The following is a 26,620-nucleotide window of genomic DNA, read 5'->3' on the forward strand; positions in this document are numbered from 1 at the left end:
GTTAGCACTAACATTTCTCTTCTTAAACACATGCACAACTTTTGTTTGTTTTTGTTTTGGCTTGCAACTTTTGCTTCACCTCGCGCTGTATTGAGAGTAAGTTTTTTTTTTCTTTGCATTGCATGACTGCATTACATGATTGCATTATTGCACGCGATCAAATCAATCAGTTTTGCACCTGGATTTAAAACAACATGCACATTTCTTTCTCCCTCACGGATAGTGCATGCTCTTCTGTGTTCATGCTGGCACCCAGGATCGTTACCCTGTGCTCAGTTCGTGACCCCTCTGATCAGCCAGGATGTTGAGATTGTGCATTTATCAGCTGAGGAGTTGGGGAAAAGTGGCACGCGCTGGCCGCTAGAGAGCGCGTGCAGCTGCCAGACTCTTTACATCGTGTGCAAGATACCAATCTGTGTGTTTTTTATTTATTTTTTTTTTAAAGTTGCACCCAAACTTGTGTTTTAGTCAGTAACAGAGGGAACAGTGCACGTGGTCTGTGCATGAACTTATAAAGCTTTGTTTGTTGTCTTTAAAGATAAATGCACTCTTGTCACCTGGTTGCACCTCGGTGACCTCTGTGGTTTCGTTCCAGTGTGAGGAAAACATCTGTCATGAGGCATTAATCGACACTAAAATCGCAGGGCATGAAGCGTTGTTGGATTCTCGTTGATTAATTTTCTCTAACAGCAGCTCAGACAGTAGCTCCGGCTTTGAGGCCAAATCACAGGTTTATATTAATGCGCTTGTTAAAAGTACGTTATCGTTTCTATAGTAACAGCAAAATTCAGTTGTATGGCGGACGCTGAAAATAATGTAAGGATATCTGGGAAAAATGTCGTTATTTAACAAAGAAAAGCATATACTCGTTGATATTCTCATTCCTTATTGGTTGCTGTGAGGAGATGTTTATTTGACAATTAGGGAAGGAGTCTCCAGTGTCAGCGCTGTCTTCAGGACAGAGGAGTTTGTGCGCTGCTGTATGTCAGTAACATGACAAGCTGCATTTTTTGGTCTTAATAACTTCAGGAGAGAGAAAAAAAACCAGGTTGTTGAGGGAAGGACTGTTTATAGCTGCTATAAGGTATGTGAGAACAGTAACAGAACAGTTTCATGGACATTCCACAACGTTAAATGTAACTATAAACAGATAAAAAGTAGCGTGTCGTTGTTTAAAAGTGGAAATATTTCATTCCTTACTTGTACAAATAACCTGGGAGTTGAACCTGTTAAAGAGCAATGGATTAAAGGTGCAGTAGTCAATATTTTTCATTTTTTACTTGTACAGATAATGTGGAAAATGATGTAGAAATGATAAAAAAAAAAAAATATATAAGAGTTTAAGCCATTCTCTCAGAACAAGTGTATGACGTAGCTGGTGTAGGAATCTGCCTTCCGGTCTGGAGTGTTTGTATTTGGATTGGCCTCTTGTCAGTCATTTTATAGACACGCCCCCAACTCCTCTTCACATCCTCATAAATCATTATTTTTGCACTTTTATATGTTATGAGTTGTACCTTGTCTTTGAGTGCACTTGAAAGTGATGTCATGCCAGGCCAGTCCTTGCTAATTGTAACTCTAGTTAGCATGCTAACTCTAGTTGAAGCTTTGGGGGCGGAGCTTTGTGTACATGGGTGGAAATGGGGGCGGGCATTTACTCAGTGAGTAAAAACAACATTCAAATCTTATTCAGCTCACGCCTTCAACCTTTTAGAGACCTTACCTTCACAGATCTTACCTAATACACCTTTAAGCCGTGACCTTAGCAAAAGTTTATAAAGTTGCTGAGAAAACCCGTTTGGAAAACTGACTTCCTCCTGTCAGTCATTTTATAGACACTCTGCGGGTCACTGTAGATCCTGAGGGCGGAGCTTCGTGGAATAAAAGAGGTATAAAACCCTTCAGAGTGTGCTGTTGTAGGAAAAAACACTCAGCTTCACATTCACACCACTCCGGTGTTGATTGTTTTTCTAGAACCGCATGACCCCAGCTGTTTTACGAAGGACCTTTGGCCCTCATTTTTCATTAATCGTAAATGTGCGTTCTAAAGAGCAGCACAAGTGAGGTTAAAAACCTGATTTCTCATTATGTTCTCTTATTTTTTTTATCACTTCTGTGTCTAGGCTATAGTAACGCTTTTGTGCTTTCAGCGTATCTCACAAAAAAGTTGTGAAATGACATCACAGTGAAGTAGAGAGCGCCGCTGATGTGATTGACAAGCTGTCAGAAAGCATTAACGTCCTCGTCCGACTGACCTGACACGAGCTAGTGAGGGAACGGCAAAAAGTGTGTTTCTGTGTGTGTGTGTGCGCGTGCGTGTGTGTGGGTCATGGTGAAAGATTTACCACTTAAATGAGAAACCGGAAGAAATTTTGTTCTCTCTTTCTACAACTGCGAAGGTAACTGTTGTACACACAGTCTTGGAGTTGCAGAAAGCGGCATTCTCATTTTTGTTTAACGCAGTTTTCATTCATTTTTTTGGTTTGTTTTGATAGATTTCATGGTACAGAGGTAAAAGTTATTACCAAAAAAAAGGACAGTCTTGTTTTTATTCCTCAGTAAAAACAACATGGGATCCAATCGACATATGAATATGAAATAATGATTTGTAAAGGGATTAAATCGCAAATGTCTGTTGTGTGTTAGGTTTTTAATGTTTACTGCGCTTTATTTCTCTTCAGGGCTGGCAGGGTTTTTTTTTTTTTCCCGGGAAAAAAAAATGCTCTTAGTATTGAATGTCATGTTAAAAAAAAAAAAAAAGGACTCTCTTATGAATGAATTTTATTTGGAAATTGTTCTGCGTTTACTCCAGAAATATGGTGTGTGTGAAAATCCAGTTTGTTGGGGGGAAAAAAATCACGTCCTACGTTTCGCTCCTGGGCTCGTGTAAATTTACGTATATAAGTAGACTCACTACCGTGACCCTCGATTGATCAGGTTCAAGTCGTATAATTGACGAAGAGTTGCTTTGATTTCATACACAGGTTACGCTGTTCCTCACTTATTTCACTAATTTAATGAAAATGTTGTGAAACTCACTTGTTTCATATTAATGATTTGATCCAAAACAGATTCATAAATTGAGACAAATGAGACTAGACACTCAATTAGGATGAAAAAGTAATGACGCCCTATAACAGAAGGAAGCGTTAGTGTGTGTCTTTGGTAGGTGATGTGCTGCAGTGGCTGAGCTGCATTACTGGAAGATTTAGCACACGCTACATTTCACACTTTAGTCGTTATTTTGTTGTGTGCTTCACCATTTACAGAGTTTTGTGGGCATCACTGGATGTAAATCAGCGGTGCCATGAACATGCTCAGTAATTTTTGTGTGACTGGTATCCATCACCATACGCACATGACTACGAAGAAGAAGATCAAACTTTTGTAAATCTGAAGAGAATTTTTTTTTTTTATTTGGTTTGACTATGAAAACACTTACGCAACACTTCACTAAAAGATTAATAAATGAGTTACAGTTTATAATCCTTCTTCTGTCTCTACAATCTCAGAATTAAAAGTCATATACTGCACTTTTCCTCGTCGCTGGCTTGGTACCATTCGTACCTTTAGTTTGTATCTTGTAGTGTGCAAGTGTTTGTTTAAAAATAATTAAAGGTACATAATTGGGCCTTTTACTCTTAAAAGCTAATTACACCACATGCACCTTCCCAGGTAAAAGACACACACTAAAGGTCCTAAATAAAAGGAATTCTTGATACAGAGGTTGCGTTACAGTAAATCATTACCCGTCATGTTGTAAAGTTGTTGTCATGGTCTGTATTTATTCTTTTTTTTTTTTTTTTCTTTCCCATTTCAATTGTATAGAAGTGTGCATTGTTGTTCTTTCGGCTGCTCTTGTTAAGGGCCTGGGAATCGAACCCGGGCCACGGCAGCGAGAGCGCAGGTTCCTTAGCCGCTAGACCAAGTGTGCGTTGAATGCCTTAATTTGTAATTCATGGTCTTGATTGTACCGTGTCAGAGATGAGTCAAAGAACAGTATGGTATGTTTATTACTGAGTGCATGAGAGAACATCTTGCTACGTTTGACAGCGGCCGGCGATGTGATACTGGCTGTCGGAGTTACTCATTAAAACATCAGGAACTGTCCTGTCTGGAGAACGTCTCAGATGTAAAGCTCTGATATGCGGCACTCTTGCTTGACGTCCATTCAGGAAATTTCAGCACAGGAATCAGTTTAGAGATTTAGACCTCATCTGTCATTGTTTGCTCGAAGCCCGACTAGGAAGCAGCTTGTTAACAGTAACACCACTGCTCCGTTCACCGGTCTGGACTTCCCAGAATGCTTTGGGGGCCGTGGCTTCAGCGGGGGTCGTTAGGGAACTCCTTCGAGTAGAGAGCTGCGAGGCAGGAGGAGAGGAGCACACGCGATACTTCTTCACTTCAGTCAACAGTCCGACTTTTTAACAAACAATCCCGGCTTCCTCTCAAGTGTCTTCCAGCACAAATGACTTATGTATAAACTCACAGTCGCAAACTCGGAGTTTTATTTACTCAGAGCTTTTCTCAAGGAGGAAAGGATAAGACCAGGCTACGAGTGATAACCAGTAGAGTAGAGCCGAGGTGTTTTTCGTTTGCGATATTTGAAAAATTAACGGAAGTGATATGACGAAATATTAATATCATGGTACAATGTATCACAGTATACTTGTTCAGACAGTGTTGCGAGGATCACGAGCAGCTTTACCATTTATTTATTGTTTATTTGTCCTTTTCTAAATCATATTTGACATTAAGGTGAGCACTATGATGATATAACATCAATATTGTGATAAATTATTATTTATCACAACACACTTTTCTGATGTATTGTGGGTAGCGTGATATCTTTTTAAAATTAAAAAAAAAAAAAAACCTTTAATAGCAGTGACAAACTCTGAATGGCTGCAGCTGATTTTATACTAAATTTTAAAAATGGCTAAACAAATGTTTAACAAATAAATTCTAAAGAATATTTTACAGGATGTTTATTTTCCCATTTTTGTTAATAATTTAATTTTGTAGACATTAAATAAAAGAATCGACTTTTACATGAAAAAGCAACACTAATGTTTTACTGCCAATTTGTTGCAAAGCCTAAATATCGTGAAACATTTTTAAGTTACATGATATGTATCGTGGAAAGTATCATGATATGATATTTTTTTGTCATAACACCCCACCCTTAAATTATTCTTGCTTTTCACAGGTTTGAGGAACAGGACACAAACCTAAAATCCTGTGATACATACTGTGTATCGTAAAAATACCATAAGTATCGTGATACGATGTTTTTGGCCATATTGTTCATCCCATTGCTAGCTACAAAATTTCTCCTAGAAGCTTTACAGTGCAATGGTAGAGCGAGCATCACATTGAACTCTCTCTCTCTCTCATTTTTAACTAGTTAGCTAGCTACATAATGAAAATCTTCCATATCAAAATATTTCTCTGTCAAACATTATTCTAAATCTTCTCCAATCTCCTCCACTTCCAGAGACGGTTTTGTAAAGCTTTCCCTCGCTCCTTGGTGTTTTTTATCTTAGTAAATGAGAGCACACACATGTTAGACTCTGTGTCATGTGGAAAATGCGCAAGAGGGCACCGAGGCCAAGGTGAGGTCACGCGCCCTCTCTTTTCACGGTTAAATATAAAACCTTTAGCTCAAGGGCCACATCGTATCCTGCAGGGACCGAAACTCGTTGGCTTTCATAACCTCGGAGCGTATTAATGTTGGATAATTCATTCCCTTTGATCAGGCAGCGAGGTCAAAGTTCACGGAGCTTCAGAAGTGAACGAAGAGTCTTAAATGTTTAGCGTTTATTAAGATATTTCTGAAAGCTCTGCACCAAGCCACAGAGGTTGAATGAGGTTACTACTTCTTTTTTCCTCTCTCTCTCTCTCCCTCTCTCTCTCTCTCTCTCTCTCTCTACTGTTCTTTGTCTCAGCTGAAGGCCTCCATTTTGTGGAAAACCGCAGCCCGTATCATTCTTACACCCTGACCTTTGCCATCAGCTAAAATGTCTCCCTATGGGGAGAGCTCTACCCTTCTCCTGCGCCCTTACGAGCTTCGAGGGCATCTGCATTTTGCAAATGGAGGAACCGGCAGAGCGTTACAGGGATGCTGTATTATTACCGAACTGACGGCAGAGTGGAACGAGAGAGTGTGTGTGTGTGTGTGTGTGTGTGTGTGTGTGTGTGTGTGAGAGAGTGAGTGAGTGAGAAGCTCGGTACCTTACTGTAATGGTGGGTCACTGGCGCTCTTCCACTCCTCTATGATTATAATGACCTTGGCTGGGGTAGGGCTCGAAAACATTGGATTAAGAGGAGAGGAAAATGAGGGGAGGTTTCCATTTCGCTCTTGGCATCCGATTTGTTGGGAATATCTGCCAAGAAACCCCCCCTCCTCCTCCTCCTCCTCCTCCACCACCACCACTACCTCCTCCTTTTATCCCTCCATTCCCTCCACCAAACTGATCTCTCTCCTCTCTCTCTCTCTCTGTCTCTCAGTATGTCTCTCTCCCAGTTCAGCTCAAGCGAATAATGATACACAGGCTTTCACTTAGAAAAGAATTAAAGGGCAAATGCGAAAAGGGGCGGCGGACGCTCTCCTGAACACAGGAGAGCTCGAGCCGCACACAGCCAACCAGAACGTTTAGATTAATCTGGCGCGCTGGACCGCCTGGCTTTCATCACAGGTATAGTCTTAAAGGCTCCACTCTGACTTGTAATTAAAGAGAGAGGCGAGCCGAACGGCGGAGCAGGAAAAACGGCTCATCAGAACGCATTAATACTGACTTCATACAGCGGCTAAACAAAACGAGCAGAATTCAGCCTTGCTTCAGGCGCACTAATGAATGATTTGATGGGTTTGGCGGCGGAGGGGAGTGGACTGAACACCTAAATCAAAACTTTAACCCCTTTAGAAGATTGAGGAGGGGCTTACCAATTACACAGACTAAATGTTATTAATTGTAAACACTAAAACGTGTGTTTTTTTTACATTTTTTTTTATTACTGTATCAGAAAGTTACACCCCTACATTGGACCATACCATTGCTTAATTAACACTACTATAAACATAACATAGTTTCCTCATAGTGAAAGTAGAATTTTAAGTACACCTATCTAGGCAAACTTTTTAGTACATTTGTAGTAAAATTTGTAAGGAATAAAACACTTATTTACTTATTTATTTTTTAAGAACAATAATCAGTGATGCAGCCGAATATGAAGTGGAGTTACTGGTACCACCCTGAATTTGATTATTTTCCGATAACAACAAGTCCCGAGGTGTTTTATTCCTCTTATACCACAGCATTTTTTATTTATTTAAGAAAAAGGTCTTGTAATTTTTATCCGCTTATAGTTACATTTAATGTGGTGGAACGTCTGTGAAAGAGGTTAGCTCCTGTTATCACTTGCGTTATAGCAGCTGTAAACAGTTGTTCCCTCACCAGCCTCTCTTTTTTTTTTCTCTCTAGAAAAAATTAATATAATTTAAAAAAAAAAAAAAAAGCTTAGCTTGTCTTAAAACTTAATTACAGTTTTACCTCTGATTTTACAAACGCACTGACACTGGAGACTCCTTCCATAAATGTTAAATATACGTCTTCTCAGAAAACCTTTCAGAACTTCAGAAACTATAGTTATTATAGGATTTTATAATTTAGATTATTTGCGTATGTGTTGCCTGAATGTATGACGATCCGGTCACTAGAGCGCAAGCGTTAACTCTTATTATGCAGCTAAGATCTTTGTAGCGTCACAGACTCATCGTTCAGTACACACACTCCAATGATTGGCGCGGGTCGAGCCCCTCAGCCGCCTCACATCTGTTCTCGTTTCTTTTGCTTATAGTGGAGCAGTTTTCCATGTTTGTGTAAGTCGGGGCCTTGAGATTATTTTAGGCTCGGAGCACGGTTTGCTAAACGTTTTGCGGCTGAAAGACAGGAAGCGGCGAGGTCATATAGACGACGCATTATAGAAACCACTTGACAGACGAAAACGCCTTAAATAAAAAATTTGAAAACATGGATTTCGCGGGAGTCGTCCACCCACCTCGCCATCAAAGCGCACAGTCGAGTCAGCACGGCCGCCGAGTCACATTATCTCAGGATGTAACGCAACAGCCTGGCGTTTGACACGGAACAAAAAACAAGCCACACACACGCGCGCACACACAGACCACCAAAGCCTAGTACCCGACTGGGGGAACGATTTTCCGCATGTCGACAAGTCGCAGCCCTTTGGCTAGCGACGGCTCCGGACGGAGTAATAACCATCTCACAGGGCTTATGCTGGCACGGCTTCATAAAGAACACAGAGAGAAAGAGATGGAGAGAGAGAGGAAGAGAGAGCGAGAGGAGAGAGCTGGAGGGCTTGGAGGTGCTTTCCTCTGTTGTTGTACCACACAGGCACGTCCAGGCCCTGCGGTATGGCCTTTAACGGCCCGCTAACGCTAACCAATGACCCCATCCGGCCAAGAAAGACAAGGGACATGATTTATTAGTGAGCACGTCTGTGGCCATCGTAGAGGAGAGGAGGAGAATTAAGAGAATGCTGGAGAGAGAGAGAGAGGTTGCTATTACTTCAGGATTGTTTCTTTGTGACAGCATGTGCTTCCTGTCCAACCTGGACAACTTAATGGATTTACAGCAGTGTGGTCTAGAGTTTTTTTTATTTCCCCCTCCTCTTTTAACACTTTGAAATGGCCTCCAGGTGGTGAGGTTTGCTTGTTACCTGTAGTGAAAAAAACCACTTTTTTTTTTTTTCCTCAACCACCAGCACATGTAATACTACAGCAAGCAGCTGGTTTGAAAAAGCACCACCATCAGCGTTGTGTTGCTCACTTGCAAAACAACACGAACATGTTGAGTGACATCAGGCACTTTTTTTTTTTTTTTTTTTTTAAATCACCTGCCCAATCCGGTTGCAGCTTGGGTGCCAGTGAGAAAACCCAGCTGGAAGACAAGGTGCTGGTAGCACAGGCGTAACTTACACTGGCGAGGTTTGGTGTGTGTGTCCACCACTTTTTGAAAGTGTAGTTTGTTATAAGTCTCTTTTTCCAGCCCGCTAATTTGCTTTTGTCAAACTGCATTCCAGGGCCCTGTTCACACTTGCTATGAACGAGTGATCCGATCACAATGCATCTCCAGAACACATCAGACCTCATTCAGACGTGTACTTAGTGCGATCTCCCGGGACGCGGGTGTGAACAGGGCCCAAGAGTGCGGATATTTAGTGTAACATCACTGCACCGTTTGTATCAACGCAATTCTAGCAATAGTGCATTCCACTGAAACTGTTACTACACTTACTGTCAGTCTGTGCGTTGGCTTGGAAACATGTAACACTGTGCTGTTGTGGAAAATTAATCAACACCTTCTAACCAATCAAAATCGAGTAGTTCAATAGTGCTGTGGAATAAATATAGTACAGTTCTGATTACTTGTGATTTTCTGAACGTGTTTTTTTGAATACACAATGTTCAAGCCATTTGACTACCAAATCTCTGTGATTCTAACAGCACAAGCGTGTTTCTAGCAGGTGTCTGGTCCTGCAAAGCCGGTTGTGTTAATCAGCAATGGAGATACAATTATTAAATCACTGAGTATGTGCGACTTTGCTCGGTTTTATATCACGGCCAACTTAATCAGTCTGCAGGATCGCTCTGTAGTTTACGGCTCCCGGGGAAGACACAGTGTACAGTAGGTGATGTAAACCACAGCAACAGCGTTTTAGAAAGGCGTCCAACACATCCATCATTCTGTGCAAGTATTTAAAAAAGCTCCTGTGCTCATAAAGTGCTTTTCTTTTTTCTTGTCTCAAACATTTTTCAACATTTCCAGCATTTAGCAGATGCCCTAAAGTGAAGTGCTTTGTGGTCTCCATCAAAAACATCCTCAAAAACAAAATGGATGGATGCTCATGGATGGTACAAGTCTCGTTAATGAGCAGATAGAAGGAGCTGTGGGGAACCTGTGCAATATATCTATATCTCTATCTATCTATACATATGTGTGTGTGTGTGTGTGTGTGTGTGTATATATGTATGTATATATGTATGTGTGTGTGTGTGTGTGTGTGTATATATATATATATATATATATATATATATGTATATATATATATATATATATATATATATATATATATATATATATATATATATATATATAATTTTTCATTTGGAAACAGAACTTTGTCACTTGTGCTCATGGTAATATTATACACGTGATAATTACCTAAAAAGAATATTATACCATGTCCTTTTCTTTCAGAAAAGTAAAAAAAATCTCATGAAACCAGAAAATTCTCATGTGCATGTGATCATCTTTTAAGTTTTTCTAGGTCCCATGGATTATTTATTTTTTTTGCAACAGCACCGTAGGTTTACGACACAGAAAAACAGATATTTCAACAAAGAACATACATATTTTTATATACAGAACTAATATACACACAAAAAAAATTCATGAAAACAGAAAATTATCACTTGCACACATGATAATTTTCTGTTTTCTCAAGTTTTTTTTTTTCCTTACAGAAAATAAATGTCATGCACATGACAGTATTACACCATGTCCTTTTCCGAGATTGCTTTTTTGTATGTGTGCTTCAGCAGTGCTATAGATTTATGACGCGTAAAAACAGACATATTTCAACACAGAACACAAAGAGACATCCGTTATCAATCATTTAGTAAAGTTTCCATAACGCTCATTTTCTTCAAAGTCGCGTGCGTATTCCTTGTGTACATACTCCTGCGAACGATTTACGAATAATTGTATTCAGCTTGATAATGATACGAGGCCTGGTGTTGTTAATAAAATGCGATATATAATCTGGCAATATTATAGATACAGTATGAGCATCACATGAGCCGCTTTTTTTTTTTTTCCCTCACATAAGCCAGTCCATGCAGGGCTTGAAGTGTACAAAAACACCTAGTGTGAAAGAAAGCCTTGAAGACGCCTAAGAGCTGCTTTTCGAGGATTGTGGTAGGGCTCGGCTCTGTCCCAAACGCTACAGTTCATGTCTAGTGTTATGTCAACAATACACAAAACACGGGTCAAGAGATGAAGTACAGGGAACTGCTGAGAAATGATGATTAAGACCAGAGCTGTGTCTAAATGTATATTTCATTCTTAACCACATAGTGCACTTCTTTTGTCTTGATTCTCAGTGGAGAAATGATAGTCGCTGATTATAAGCTCTTTTGGTGTGTAGAAGTGTAAGAAAAAACACTACAGTCATGTTTAACACCTATGTATTTTCTTGTTTCTGTCATTTGATACATTAAAGGGATGAGCGATTTTGATAAAAATAGCATTTTGTAATTGCATTGCTGCACATTACACAATATATTATGTATCGCAGGATTGTGCTGCTTTTTTTAATCTGGGAGCTTCATTTTCCTACCGTAGGGATTTCCCCGGCAAAACGTAATCTCCGTCAGATCTCATGTGCAAGTGTCGAAAGTCTCCACCGTCCAACACGGGGAAGTGGAGACACGTTAATGAGTTTAACTAGCGTGTTAGCAGCTCAGCTTCGAGCCCTTTTTCCTGAGCCACGTTCCGTTTATGACTGAGAAGATTAAACGTGCCAGCGGCGCAAACAGACACCGAGCACCGGCACGTTTCAAGGGAGGCGATAAATCAAGCGACGAGAGCCGAGCCGTTTGGCTGCCTTACAAAAAGCGAGAAGTTATGTCCATGATGTGGAGTCATGTCCGAGAGAGCCATCGTCGCCACTGAGTTTAATTTACAGCCTTAAAACTGCAGGTGTTCACCTGGAAAAAAAAAACAGACGTGCCACGTCCTTCCTGCAGATACGCAGACGACTTCTTGGCATTTCTGCGTTTCCATGCCCTTGATACACAAGTCTGGCATTCTTATAGTCTTGTTCTACAAGGACAGGGCTGGATTAATGCTCCTAGCAACACGATTTCAAAATAATTTGTGATGCTACAGATCTGTCATTTAATAAGCATTTACCAATAGTAGATTCAAGAATAATATTTCAAATTTAATTAATTACACCAAAAAGCTTCTTCTTTGTGGGAGTGTCATACCACATAATGATTGACAGAAGTGTCTCCCTGGCAACATGAAAAGCTCATGAAGTGCTAGTGCTAGAAAAGCTTGTAGAAAGACAGCAGCGCTTTCCACAGTGCTTTTGTTTTTACATGTGTCACCAACATTGCGATGTGTGTTACTGAATTTTGTACATATTTGTAATCTGTTAAGATTGCAATTTGTGCACTACTCCTTCTCTCATCCAGCTAGCTTAAACAGCTACACTGATCAGCGGAGCAGTGCAACATGCGAAGCAGTGCACGTGGTTTAATAAAATCGATAAAAATAGATAAAATGGGTTTTCCCAGTGATGCTCGGCAAGATCAGATTTTTTTCATGCCTTTCTGTTTATAACGTTGTGAGATTTTACTATACAAACGTGAAAAACTTTGATTTGGCTTTCAGCGTGCCGATGTGTTCGTAATGTGTTAACTTGATAAAATTGCAGTTTGCATGCCTTTTTTACAGCGCTAGGTATAGATCCTGATTATGTTAATCATAGTGCAGCCACTCTGCTAATTCTCATTCCTTACACACACGAGGTAGAACTACTCACCATTACCACATAAACTGGTGTGATATAACGACATATCATCCCTATACCATATCCAGTGATGTTCAGCACCGATTATATTGTATTACTAGACCTGACAACCTTTACGTATTTTGCATGGGAGCGCCACAAAAACATCGGAGTGCGCATGTACGAGTCATTACTCAAAAATCTGCCAAAAGATCCATCTTTTTCTCCCTAGTAAAAGGAGAGATAAGCAAATCACCACATGAATCTGGAATGATCTACGCAGGTGTTTACTCTCCAATATTAACGGACACTTCCCGGAAGCCCCGCCCCCATCCCCCTATCTCCCATGCTCTCGGATACCTCAGCTACTTCAGTTTCCGTCAGGGAAAACGGAGAATGTTTTTGAGTTAATGTGAAAGAAAATTTATCAGTGTATGTTCAACTTCGCTACCATTAGAGAGTTTTTAAAAAAATATTTACTAGGATTTTTCCCGATATAAATAATATATTTCGAAATACTTTCTGAAAGAGAAACAGAAAGTAATGAGTTTGACCCAAAAAAATTAAACCGGCTTCCAAGGAAGTGTCAAATCTAACACTTTACAAACTAATGTTAAAGGTGTTGATCTTACGTGATTACATACGCTGTTCAGCACTTGGAGAAGCATCAACAAGTGAAAGTGTCAGCCAGCAGATATGTAAAAAGATTATATCATGAATGTACTGCTTTATTTATATATATTAATTTATTTTACTGTTTACTGCATATCACTGCAGAATCACTTAAAAATCCACCATCCAGCTGAGGTTTTGTGATTCACGCAGTTCCCAACTGCACATCTGATATTGTTATTACACACTCCTGTATTCTCCTTAAAGCTACAATGGTGGAAATGCTCGTTTTTCTGTCTATTTCTGGTTCTGGATGATTAAATCAGGGACAAATCAGCTTCACACAAGCCTGTTACCATTTATTACATTAACTACTACAATAAAACACTTTTTAAAATTCAAACTAGATATGGTTTAGCATAGGTCACAAGGTTGAGTAAGCAGGAAAGAAGTCTTTAGTTTCTGTGCTTGGGGTGAAAGAGGAACTGAGATAAAATAACTTGTACTGAATTATACAGCCACTTCAAATCGGCAAGAAGAAAAAAAACAGCAACAACGTTATTTATTTTGCAGTCGGTAGTAGCTTTAGATAACAGTAGAAGCTAATTCTGAAATTCTGAGTTGATTCTGAGTGTGAGAGTCTGAAGTGCCCCTGGATCCCGAGTCTAAATTGATAAAAACATGGACTATTGATGATGTTGGAAGTAAATGGTTCTGCTGTCTGTGCTGGACAAAATGGAATTTATGGAATTTGTGCTCACGGACTTGAGAGATGATTCAATAATGGTGGAGAGAACAAGTGATCTAAAGTATGGCTGCGTTTTAGTCGACTTCCCGATGATGACGCTCGTTCTCATGAATGCAGTAAAACCAGTAATGAATTGTTTAAAAGATGTAAAGAGAAGGGGTCAAGGTGGGGTCAAACGATGGCTGTGCATGTGCATCTAGCTGCCCTCATGACTCACTTATTTAACCACTTAGCCTGTTAATATGATAATAGCGAATTTAAATATTAAAATCAATTCCAAACATTTCATTACTGGTTATCAGATCACATTGTAGCACGCAAATTGGGTTTATCAGAAAACCCTTTGGTATGTAATAAGTTTGAGCGAATGTTTTTTGATACTCGTCAGTACTGATACAGTGGAACGTTTTATTTAGCTCTGTTTATGTTTCCGTTGTTTAAATGGTGGCCATGAAAAGCACACGTGCGTGTTCATGCATTTACGCTATTACGCTTGTTCTCATAACGTTAGTGTGTTGATTTTAAACTAGCTGCCTTAGCTACCTTGGATCGAGTAGGGTTTGGTTCCACTTCAGAAAAGCGTTTCTGTACAACTATAAATAAAGTACGTTTTATTATCTTCATTGTGCCCTTGTTGTCAGTGACTGATAGTAGCTGATCATCAAGAACAGCACACTGGGTAAGACTGTTCTTTTCACTCACCACATGTTGTCTAGGACATCTTTTTCCTGCCTAGCCTACGTGTGCTGCTAGGAATGAAGTCCTCGTGCTGAGGAGTGTTATGTTTAAGATGTTTTGTCAGGTTACTTATACGAAGATGCTGTAGTTCCTCCTCAGAGCACAGTTTGCATTCTGCTTTGCAGTGATTGTGGAATACATCCAGATCGCTGTCATTTCGTGGCATTTGTTTGTTAGTGATGCCAGCGCTGGAATCACTACAGCCCTGTTTGTAGTTTAATCCAATCTGGCAACCCTGATTTCTCCATAACCAATCATCTGTTGGATTTGTTCCTAATTTTATAGGTTTGACTTGAAGGAATCCTAAACTGTGTGCAAATCTCAAATATGAATGGAAGTAAAATCTTTATATAATGTTATTCAAAGGGGTAGAAAAGAGGGAGTCAGTTTACAAGAGGAGATCTGCCTCTTAAATCGAGCTCTGAATAAAACCTGCGCTTATAAAAAACAGCAGAGATGCTCATTCTTTTAACTGCCTTGCTTTCAGTCCTCCGTCTCTTTCAGTTCCAACTTCCGCAAAAGATTAGGGAGCCTAAGACCTTTGCACAGAACTGTAGGTGTTATGAAAGTGAAGAGAAACAAAACCAGAAGAGATCATGTTTACTAAGTAGGCAGATATTTCATACTGATGCACACTGCGAGCAACACATTTCAGAAGAAAAACAAACTGTTGCTCTTTTTTTTAATGAACTGTGGTAGCCTGCTGCCCTTCTTGGCTTTTTTCTTAAAAGACATGATGGATTGAAGATTAGTGCATTAGGGGGGAAAAAAGGATGAATAAGAAAGGTGTGTTTCTGACACTGACACACTATTGTTTTTATTTTTTCTTTAATTTTTCAGAGACCAGTGAATGAAATAATAAATCAGTACTAGAAAAATGAGAAAACAGGTGGATGTTAGAAGACTGGTTTATTTTCATGAGAAGGTCCAGCTGAAAAAGTTCGGAAGTTAATAAATCTGTTCCCGCCCTCTGAGCTGACGGCTTTGAGCACGCAGTGGCTTGGATGCATCTGATTGTTCGAAAGGATTAATAATTTCCTTATCTAGAGGTGCTAGTTGAAATACCTAGCCTGATCTGGATGGTGCTTGGATCTTGTGGAACGTCATTAGTGTCTTCATAAGAGAAAAGAGAGTTTTTTTTTTTTGTCATTCTATACATAAAGATGTATTATAGAGAAGTGATGACACTACAATACAAGATAATCACCAGACAACATGTAGTGCAGATTAGGAAAAGTTACAGTGCAATTAGACAAGATATGTGACAAGACAATTAATACACACAGTGCTGGTGTGTTCATGCCATGCAGCGCGTGGTGACGATGCCACTCGATCTGTAACACCACGTGCATTAATGTTTTACCACAATGACCACGAAAATTCAGCATCGGGTTATAACATAACTTGTGTTATTATGAATACTATCAAGTATGCTGGTTTATAAGCATGATTTTAGTTGGAATGACCAAGATAATAAATATTAAAAAATAAATCTACGGGGTGTCCGAAAAGTCAGGAACCAATGGGAGTTAAACTACACGGTGTCCGAAAAATCAGGAACCAATGGGAGTTAAACTACAGGGTGTCCCAAAAGTCAGGAACCAATGGGAGTTAAACTGCACGGTGTCCCAAAAGTCAGGAACCAATGGGAGTTAAACTACACGGTGTCCCAAAAGTCAGGAACCAATGGGAGTTAAACTACACGGTGTCCCAAAAGTCAGGAACCAATGGGAGTTAAACTACACGGTGTCCCAAAAGTCAGGAACCAATGGGAGTTAAACTACACGGTGTCCCAAAAGTCAGGAACCAATGGCAGTTAAACTACACGGTGTCCGAAAAGTCAGGAACCAATGGGAGTTAAACTACACGGTGTCCAAAAAGTCAGGAACCAATGGGAGTTAAACTACACGGTGTCCGAAAAGTCAGGAACCAATGGGAGTTAAACTACACGGTGTCCCAAAAGTCAGGAACCAATGGGAGTTAAACTACAGGGTGTCCGAATGTCTCCATACATAGGGGAAATTAACACTTTTTAGCAAAATGTCTTCCAAAATTTTTCATACTTGGTTTATATTATATATATATTTTTTTCAGATAGACTTTAAGAATGCCTTTGACAAAAGAAGAACGTATTGAAATCATTCTCATGGCTGGATCGGGAAGCTTCGCAAGGTTGTGATGGACTTTAACAGGAAACGTGGCAAACACATCACACACACGACACTTTTGCCAAACTTTATTAAAAAATTCAAAAAGACTGGTAGTGTTACGGACCAACCGAGAGGTGGACACAACCGACGTGGTGCTGGCAAACACAGGGGACTATGTGTGGAGACTTTTGGGACACCTTGTACTTATAGGTGGCTTTGTATTTATTATTTATTAACTTATTTATTTACACTGATTTTTATGTTCACTTTTTTCCCTCACTGGTAAAAAATGGCATTAACATGGGATGAAAGGGTAGAGATGGAAGAGTCCTGACCAAAATGAGTTTCATAACGGTATTTTATTAGTTTCTCAGCCGTTTCATGCAAAGGACCACATATATATTTATTTTATAAAAAATCAATAAAAAACATTATAACCAATTACTAAAAGAGAGTTCACTGTGGTAATAACTATTCCCAGTAGAGTTACTTTTAAAGAAGTCACAAACTCGCTCTAAACATGAATACAAAAATAGTGCTTGGGTGAATTTGTTTCTTCTCAAAAGCTCAGACGCTTCTTTCAGTAATCTCTGTTCCGTATATTATGTCTTCTCATAATAACAGCATTAAACAGTGTTAAGGAGGTACTTTGTAAGTTTTGTCTAAAGATTTATATAAAGAGTAGCGGTGTAATGACGTATCGTATCGTAATGTTTGAAACGAGCCTCTTGAGTTGATACATGTGTGTATCGAACAATTATTAAACAATGATTAGGAAATGTGACAAAATATGCTGTAATGTCGTGAAATGATACAGAAGTGAAGTACAGATTGCTTGGTGCAAACGTGGAGCGGCGCAACAATATGATGTAATCAGAAAAGTCAAAAAAATTCCCAGGCAAATCCACACAGTGAGGGAGAGACTGGGCTATACTCACTCTGTCATCATTTATTTATTTAAAAAAAATCCTTATTTATTCATCGTCATTATGGCTCCTTTTCCACTAAGTGGATTAATTTTTTTTTTTTTTCGGTAATCTTCAGGTTTAATATGCACACATTCCTAATTAGCAGCAGGTGGAAAGTTCACTAGTGTTTAGTTTCAGTTCACTGCAGGACGTAAAGGAAAGAAACCAGGTTTAACAAACTGGCACTTCAGGTTCTTCAGCTTCTGAGAAGCCGTGTTGATGCCGCTAATCCTCCCTGCCACCTGATCAGTGTACAGCAGTGTGTGTGTGTTTGTGTGTGTGTTTGTGTGTGCGCGCTGTGCGTATTTCGGGCCTCGCGACTCATCCTGCCTCAGCTCCATGGCACTGGAAGTCTCTGTGACACGAGCCTGCTTTGTTTTTTTCAGCGAGGACGTTTCAGCCTCGTAGCGACTCAGGCTCAAACACAGCCTTCGATTTGAGTGATGCCTCAATTCAGCTTCGAGGTCAACATGAAATGTCAGCCTTCTCCTCCTGCCAAAGGCACAGCCACGGTTGTCATAGTGATCATTACTCTACTTTTTTTTTTTTTTCTTTTCCTCCCAATGATTTGTCGGGGGGATAGTGCAGCGCGAGTTCGACACACCTGGCTCTATCCACACACACACACCACAAGGATAAAAAAGGATGGAGTCGAGTACAGGAGACGAAAATAACTCGCACTCCAGCGTCCTCCTTCGGCACGACAGGTTTTTCGGTTTATTTCAGCGCCGTTATCTGGCTCACGTGTCTGTCGGCTCAGTGAAAGCCGAGATGGGTATCGATGTGACAGAGAGAACAATGCGATGGTAACCATGGGCTGCCCTGGCCACCGTTTAACATGGAGATTGGAAAAGGAATCAGCGCGCCATCCTCCTGGACCTGCATGTAAATGAGCAGAGTCTCTCCCTCTCGCTCACTGTACATCTCTCTCTCTCTCTCTCTCTCTCTCTCTCTCTCTCTGTGTGTCTCTGTCTTTCTCTCTATCTCTGTCTCTCTGTAACGATCTCCCTCCCTAGTCCTTTTTCCTCTAATGGTTGAGAAGCCGCCCTCCCTCTTTCCTGATTAGTGTCCGTCGTTTTGAGTGACAGGCTCGCGTCCAGGAAGCTACTGCCTCAGGCTGCACTTCCAGCTGCTGTCAAACCAATATCACTATTTAAAAAAAAAAGAAAAAAAAAGAAAAAAAATGCGCCAGCGCATTTTTTTATTCGTCTTTTTCCAGAGTACTAACTCCCCTGCTCTCTCCCCCTCTCTCTGGGTGGCTGTGCTCTGGTTTGGACGCGTTAGTAGGACGGAGTGTGATTTACAGTAGCTGGACAGCTTCCCTGGCAGCGCTAACCCGTCCCTGCCCGGGTAGGCGGCCACGGCGCCGGAGCAAATGCCCGTTGTGCCACGAGCGTCACAACACCTACTCCAACCCACCCCTGCTTCCTGTCCCTCCGCTGCTCACACTGCTACTTTTATCTCCCTGGCGCATACGCACGCACACACACAAACACAGACACACACACCACTCCGAGCCATCCTTCTGTTTCTGTTTTGTTTGGGTTTTTTAGTGATTCATCTAAAAGCCTAATCCGTTCTCCTCGCTCTGTATTTCTACACAAGGCCCTGCACTCATCACTTATAGCTCAGAAGGTAAATCTGAGATGATTAATTCTCAACTCGCTTTTTTCTGTGTGTGTGTGCGCGTGTGTGTGGCCTCTAAAAGCAGAGGTGGAGGGGGAAATTAAACGGACGAGCGAAAAGGCGCTTCATCTGCAAAGAGGAATTTCAGAAATCTCCGGGCCAAAGGCTCCTCGTTCTCTTCCAAGAGCACTTTCACCTCTGGCATGGAGCCGGGCGTGCCCGCAGAGCGCCGAGGCCATGCTGAAAATACACAGATGGTAATATGTAATACACCTCAGTACGACATGGCCGCCATTATATATAGCAAGGGCCGTGCTGCGAGCAAGGTCTCCTTCCAGCACCGTGAAAGCATTACACACGGAGCGGAGTTACAGCTGCTTTACATTTCATGTGGAAATGTACACTTTTGTCAGTGGGTAGAACAGACACTCCTGCTCTAACCAAAAACCGCAGCTGGAGGAACATTTGAATAGTATCTTTACTCTCAGGGAAAAAGTACTGAATTGTACCTTTGCTCGTCACTGAGGTGGAAGCCTGAAACGGTACGTCTTTTTGTAGCTTTATAACGCTTCTCCAACAAACAGAGCAGAAACACACATAAACCCCATAAATGTCCATGAAAGAATGAGGAGTTTTCAGACTCATTAGGTATGAGTGATGAAAATACTACTGAAAATTCAAATAAATGGAAAAATTTCTCTCTTATATGTTGGGACGAGACACAGCGAGTTTGTTTTAATATCTCATGAACGAATACAGCAATAAGTTCATGCTTCACTTTATGGCTACTGACGTTTCCAATCACAGGCCAAAGGTGCCAATATTTTTATCTTTAACGAAACTACAGAAGCCAAAAAAAATGGGTGCTTCTCGTATACGCTGTGATTATTGTTATTGTATTTTCAAATTGTTTCTGAAACTTTGAACTGAAATAAGAGCCAACATCTCTTCTCTACTCCAGTGCTTCTTCGACTGACCGCGATCATATGGCCATGTGACACGAACATCCGGGTTCACTGACGGTACAACCCGCTAGAAACTCACTCCTCCTGTGGGTCCGGATGCGAGAGTTTTATCACTGAGGAGACTGGAAAAATTTTATATATAAATTTTTTAAATCACATTGAAAATCAGGAAAAAAAATAAAACGGAAAAAAGTTCTGTAAAAATTTACAGTTCAATTTTAAAGATTATGTACAAAATCAGTGTATTGATGTTGAGGAAAAAGATGGTGTCGTGACGAATCAAAACACGTATCAGAACAGAATCAAAACCCGTATGCTAAATTTTTATTTACGGAGTACTACAATACAAGTAGATGCACCACAAATTGTGGTTTTTAACAGTCTGGAGTGCTGGATTTTCTTCCAGTTACACTCACTTTTGTCTTCTCATCAAACTGGACTGATTTAAAGCTTCCCACTAAAACATGACTGTTGGTTCATATTTGTCTTCACCAATCTGGACGCTTTGGTCTTCTCGTGAGACGGAACTGATTGTGAGAGTTCCCCAATTAACAGGATCCCCTCCCTCCTGCTGAGCTCCGTTAGTCACTCGAGACAGCGTGAGACCCGACTGTGTGTGTGTGTGTGTGTGTGTGTGTGTGTGTGTGAGTGAGTGATTCCCGCCATTTTCTCGACCGTGTGTTAATAAGGCAGCACTGACCGCCAGGCGCGCTAATTAGCATAGCTCACGGCCATGGCACCACCCAGCCAGGACACTTCATTACCACCGACTACTCCTTATCTTCCTATCTTCATCCTCTCACCCTTCGCTCTACTGGTTCTCTCGCTAACAGTGCTCACTCCCAGCATGCACTGGGAGCGCCAGGAAATGGCTGCCAAAAGGGTGCCAATTAGTTTGGCTTTTGGGTTTCGCTGCCTTGAGCATTACTCCAGCATGAGTCGCCATTCTTCCCTCCGAGTCCTGGAAGGCCACAGCACTGCACACTTCACCGTTTTCACCTGAGATCATTCACGCACGCTAATTAGTCCTTCAGCGTAGGCGTGTGTTGATGTGTAGCTCTCACTGTGTCCAACACAATTTGATATTGTTACCAAATTGAATAAAAAAAAGTAAAGGCTCTCACGCTTGACTTGTTGGACACAACAGATCCTTGTGAGATCCTGCAGCTTTGGTTTGCGTTTCTACTTTGAGAGTGCAAGTGATTTATAGCTCAGCTAATACATAGTAATAGTTTTTAAAGAAAAAATATCAGATAGATATCTATCATTCCTTCTCTTATCAGTTTCCTTATCAGTACCGGATAAGAAAAAGTGGCATCGTGTCAGCTCTAGTAAAATGGGTAGCTTGTTATACATCCTGTAGCTAGAGTGTGTGGATACTGCACTAGCATGCCGTTAACAGTGAAACCATGGCAACGCCCACTAGCGACTGGCATAGAACGATATGAGCGAGCTAGTGAGGAACATGTATACATCAAAATAGTAAAGGTTGTAGTGTAAACAATTTGCGATTATATTGCACAGCAGAGTATCGAGACGTCTGTTGCAGCAGGGGACAGACGTGAAGTGCACTGTGTGGTACAGTCTTGTGAATGAGACGTGCACTGCAGCGTGTACACACTCGTCTGTTTGTAATGGAGTTAAAGCAGTTGGACCCTCGCTTCTCCTGCAAGCCTGTGTGAGAGTGGAATATTGATGGCTGCGCCCTAGTTTAATCGACTAATGGCCTCTGTGCCTGCTTTTCACTCGGGCTGAAGCAGCCTGCCCTCTGTTCTCCACCTCCCTCCACCCCCACCCCGCGCCCTCTCCCTGACCCCAGGTCAGCCGGGCCGATTTTTATGGCCCGCTGAGTGCGGAATAGCCGCAGTATGTCAGTAGACAACCTCACACAAGTCATGTGGCCCTGGGAGGAAAACCAGCAGCGTCTCCTCTGCCTCCTCCTCCTCTTCCTCCTCCTCCTCTTTTCCTATTCTCATCTCTTACACTCACAAAGACAGCGATTTCACTCCATAACAGTTTCTCAGCTGAGGCTCACTCTTAGCCAGTAAAAGGTGCTATAGGAAAGATTAGGTCTCTAACAGTTAAGTAAGTGGATTTGACATTTGAAAGAAGCGCCGCCCCCAGGAGCTACAGTGCCCCCTTGTGTTCATGAAGCTCCGCCCCCAGGATCTATGCTGGCCTGTAGAGAAGTGTGTCTATAAAATGACTGACAGGAGGAGATGCATCCAAACACACTCCAGAATTCCAGACCTGACTTCAGTTTTCCAAATGAGCTTTCTCAGCCACTTAATACACTTTATATTTGATCATGTTTTATATATCCTCCAGGTTATTTGTACAAGTAAGAAAGTAAAAAAAAAAAATAAGACTATTGCACTTTTAATAGGATTGATGTGAATAATACTTAAGAGGTACTGGACGTTAATATGAGACACTTTCCAGTGTTGAAGAGCTGACTGTGGCTACGCTTGTCTTTTTTATATCCGATCACGTTAACTGGTTACGCCGTGCTGTTGGTATGTCATGTCATGCAACAGTCTGGAAAGATCTGGTGAGATGAGTTCACTCTGAAAACTCAGGAAAAGATCATATTCATATCAGAATATGAGGAAAAATATCCTGCTTTTGCTGCAAAGCCTGAAAAATGAATGAGAGATTTTTCCGGATCAGAATGAGATCAGGTTCAGAGTCGTCTGTTCACCGAGAACAAGGTGTACAATGAGGTTTTTTTCCCCCTTGGTGCAGGATTCAACATCAAATTCACATTCCAGTAATATACAGGATGAAATTATGCAGTAGAAATGTAAAATGAAAAAACAAAAATGTGTGTGTGTGTGTGTACAGTTTCCTTACAAATGCTCAGTGAATAAAATAAAATTTACACATAATTTTCCACTTACCACAAAGAAAAAAGGTCAGTTGTCCCTCTGAGAGAATCCGTGAAGGTTTTGTATAGAGTCCTAGAACAACTTCCCTATCAGAACGTCTCCTATCAGGAAGACAAGGACCTTTTTGTTCTTTTTCCCTTTCTCCCATTTTCTAATAAGGTAGTCAATCAGCAAATATGTGTTTAGTGTTTAAGTTTCAAAGCTAATTTTTTTTTTTTTTAATGAAAATCAGAGTTAACCCAGATGTGGGAAGTCGGAATTCAGAGTGTTATGTCTTATGTCAGAGGAGAAGCAGGAAAAAAGGGCAAGTGTAAGGATCTGAACAACTTTGACAAGGGCCAAATTGTGATGTCTAGATGACTGGGTCAGAGCATCTCCAATACGGCAGGTCTTGTGTAGTGTTCCTGGTATGCAGTGCTTAGTATCTACCAGCAGTGGTCCAAGGAAGGACAACGGGTGAACCAGCGACAGGGTCATGGGCGCCCACAGCTCACTGATGCGTGTGTGGCGCGAAGGCTAGCCCATGTGGTCCGATCCCACAGAAGAGCTACTGTAGCACAAATTGCTGAAAAAGTTAATGTTGGCTGTGATAGAAAGGTGTCAGAACACACAGTGCATCACAGCTTGCTGCATATGGGGATGTGTAGCTGCAGACCGGTCAGAGTGCCCATGCTGACCCCTGTCCACTGCCGAAAGCTCCTACAATGGGCACGTTAGCATCAGAACTGGACCATGGAGCAATGGAAGAAGGTGGCCTGATCTGATGAAACATATTTTCTTTTACATCACGTGGATGGCCGGGTGCATGTGCGTCGCTTACCTGGGGAAGAGATGGCACCAGGATGCACTATGGGAAGAAGGCAAACCGGCAGAGGCAGTGTGATGCTCTGAGCAATGTTCTGCTGGGAAATCTAGGGTCCTGGCATTCATGTGGATGTTAGTTTGACATGTACCACCTACCTAAACATTGTTGCTGACTAAGTACACTACTTCATGGCAATGGTATTTCCTAATGGCAGTGGCCTCTTTCAGCAGAATAATGCGCCCTGCTACACTGCAAAAACAGTTCAGGAAAGGTTTGAGGAACTTGACAAAGAGTACAAGGTGTTGACTTGGCCTCCAAATTTTCCAGATACCACAGAACTCCTTCAGAGGTCTTGTGGAGTCCATGCCTCGACGGGTCAGAGCTGTTTTGTCGACACCAGGGGGACCTATGCAATATTAGACAGGTGGTTTTAATGTTATGGCTGATCGGTGTACATTATAACTCCTTTTAATGGTAAGAAGTGCTGCTTTGTTTACTGCGAGCAACCATGTTGATTTGACGTCACTTGCTGAACTAGGAGTTGAGGACACCATTTCAAATTTTGAGGGGGTGTTTTCCTTGTTTTTTCCTAGTCAGAAATTATGAGTTGCTGGCAAAGACTAACGTTTTATTACACTCTTCACAGAATTACATGATATCATTAGCAGTTGATTGGCTTTGGAGGAAGCAATTGATATCCTTCACTCTTCCTGTTTGGTAGCTGTTGTGTGACAGGGCACAGCTGGATGGTGGGAGGGAATTTGCCAAGACCAAATTAGGAAGAAAATGGGGGACAGAAAAAGTACAGATTTTTACATATAGAAAAACAAGGGACTATATTTTCTGCATATTATCCACATAACTAGCTTTGTGGTACATTTCTTCTTTCAGATGTTGGGAGGCAAGGCCTAATATAATATAGATAATTGTAACAGTACCTTTGAGTTGATTGTGTCCTTAAAATGCCGTCGCTAATTTATTGGTAGCCAATGGCAAATCACTAGATTTATAATTCAGAGTATTTTCCGAGTAAGTTGCTGTTAGTTTAGTATTTGTAGGGTAATAACATCTAGATAAAATGTAAATATTCAGTTAATATTAGCTTATTTTACGAGATTTTTATAATTACGCTTCTGGATTTCTCTGTCTGTTTTCAAAATGAGCATTAGACATCACAGATATATGATTACATCATCCTATTTGGCTGATCATGTAAATTTGGTGTAGCTGCAACGTGGTGCAGTACGTGTTTATAGACTACAGTCTTGAGTTGTGTGTACAGTTGTACTATGACTGGTCTGAGAGTTTAAAGTGGGAAGTAGGTGCACTACACAATGTGCTGAGAGAGCAGAAATTCACACCGCAATGTCCCACTACACCAAATGGTGCGATTTGTAGAGTTGATGCGATTTAGCAGGGTTTTTTTTTTTTTTTTCGTGACTCAGGAGGTCACGGGTTTGATTCTGGCCGACGGCTACCAGCACTGTACCCTTGAGCGAGGCGCTTAACCCCGAGTTGCTCCAGGAGGACTGTTCCTGCAGTTGTGTAACGCCGTGGCTTTGGGCGAGAGAGTCTGAGGAGCGGAGCGTAAACAGGAGGCGAGCGATGGTGAGCGCGAGGTCACGGCGAGTGCAGAAGCAGCAGTCAGCTGGAGGGTAACGAGCCGCTCGGAGAAACAGATCTGAGCTGCAGGGACGTGTCAGGACGCAGAGGTTCCTCCTGACTGCTGCTAAACGGCCTGGACATCTGCACCGACTGCCATCTCGCTGCTTCTCACGTAGTTGAGGTTCAGAAATCATTGTGAGAGTGACGGCAGTCATATTAGTGTTACTCATTACAGACAATTATCTTAACAACAAAAAAAAAAAGAACAAGGAAACAACTGGTGAAAAAGTTATGATGATATAAATGATAGGGTTTGGAAGATGATAGGCTGACGGAAGAACGTGTGTGTGTGTGTGTGTGTGTGTGTGTGTGTGTGTGTGTGTGTGTGTGTGTGTGAAGCAATGGATTTCTAAAAGCATTGACATATACAACATACACAGAAAAGTGTGTTTTTAAAATACAGTGAATGAATACAGTGTGATGTATAAAATAGTTGTGTGTCGCTGTGTCAGTTGCTGCTGTTACCAGATTCAGACACTAGAGTAGGGAATAAAGTGTGACCTGTCGCTCTGCCATTAGTGAGACTGGGAGGGAGACAAAAGGGCAGGGGCAGACAGCATGAGAAACAGATAGCAGATAGGGGGAGGGAGAGAGTGAGTGCATGAAGAAGAGAGGGGGGGAGAGAGAGAGAGAGAGATGGAGGGAGAGAGCGAAGGAGAAGTAGAGAGAGGGACAGAGATAGTTGGGGGGACAAGGAGAAACAGAGAGATAGTGTGTGACGGGAAGGAAGAGAGAAAGAGGTAGAGATAGGGATGGAGAGAGAGACCATGAGACAGAGATGCCGACAGGTAGGTAAAGAGAGACAGATGAAGAGAGAGACAGATAAAGAGAGGGACAGGTAGGTAGAGGGAG

At 41.3% G+C, this 26,620-nt stretch overlaps 1 protein-coding gene across 1 annotated transcript in view; it reads left to right on the forward strand.

The window, feature by feature from the left end:
• The window catches only part of znf827 (zinc finger protein 827), a 98,216-nt gene that overhangs the window by 1,280 nt on the left and 70,316 nt on the right, over nucleotides 1-26,620 (forward strand).

This window comes from Pangasianodon hypophthalmus, chromosome 3, assembly GCF_027358585.1.
Source record: "Pangasianodon hypophthalmus isolate fPanHyp1 chromosome 3, fPanHyp1.pri, whole genome shotgun sequence".
Taxonomy (NCBI): Eukaryota; Metazoa; Chordata; class Actinopteri; order Siluriformes; family Pangasiidae; genus Pangasianodon; species Pangasianodon hypophthalmus.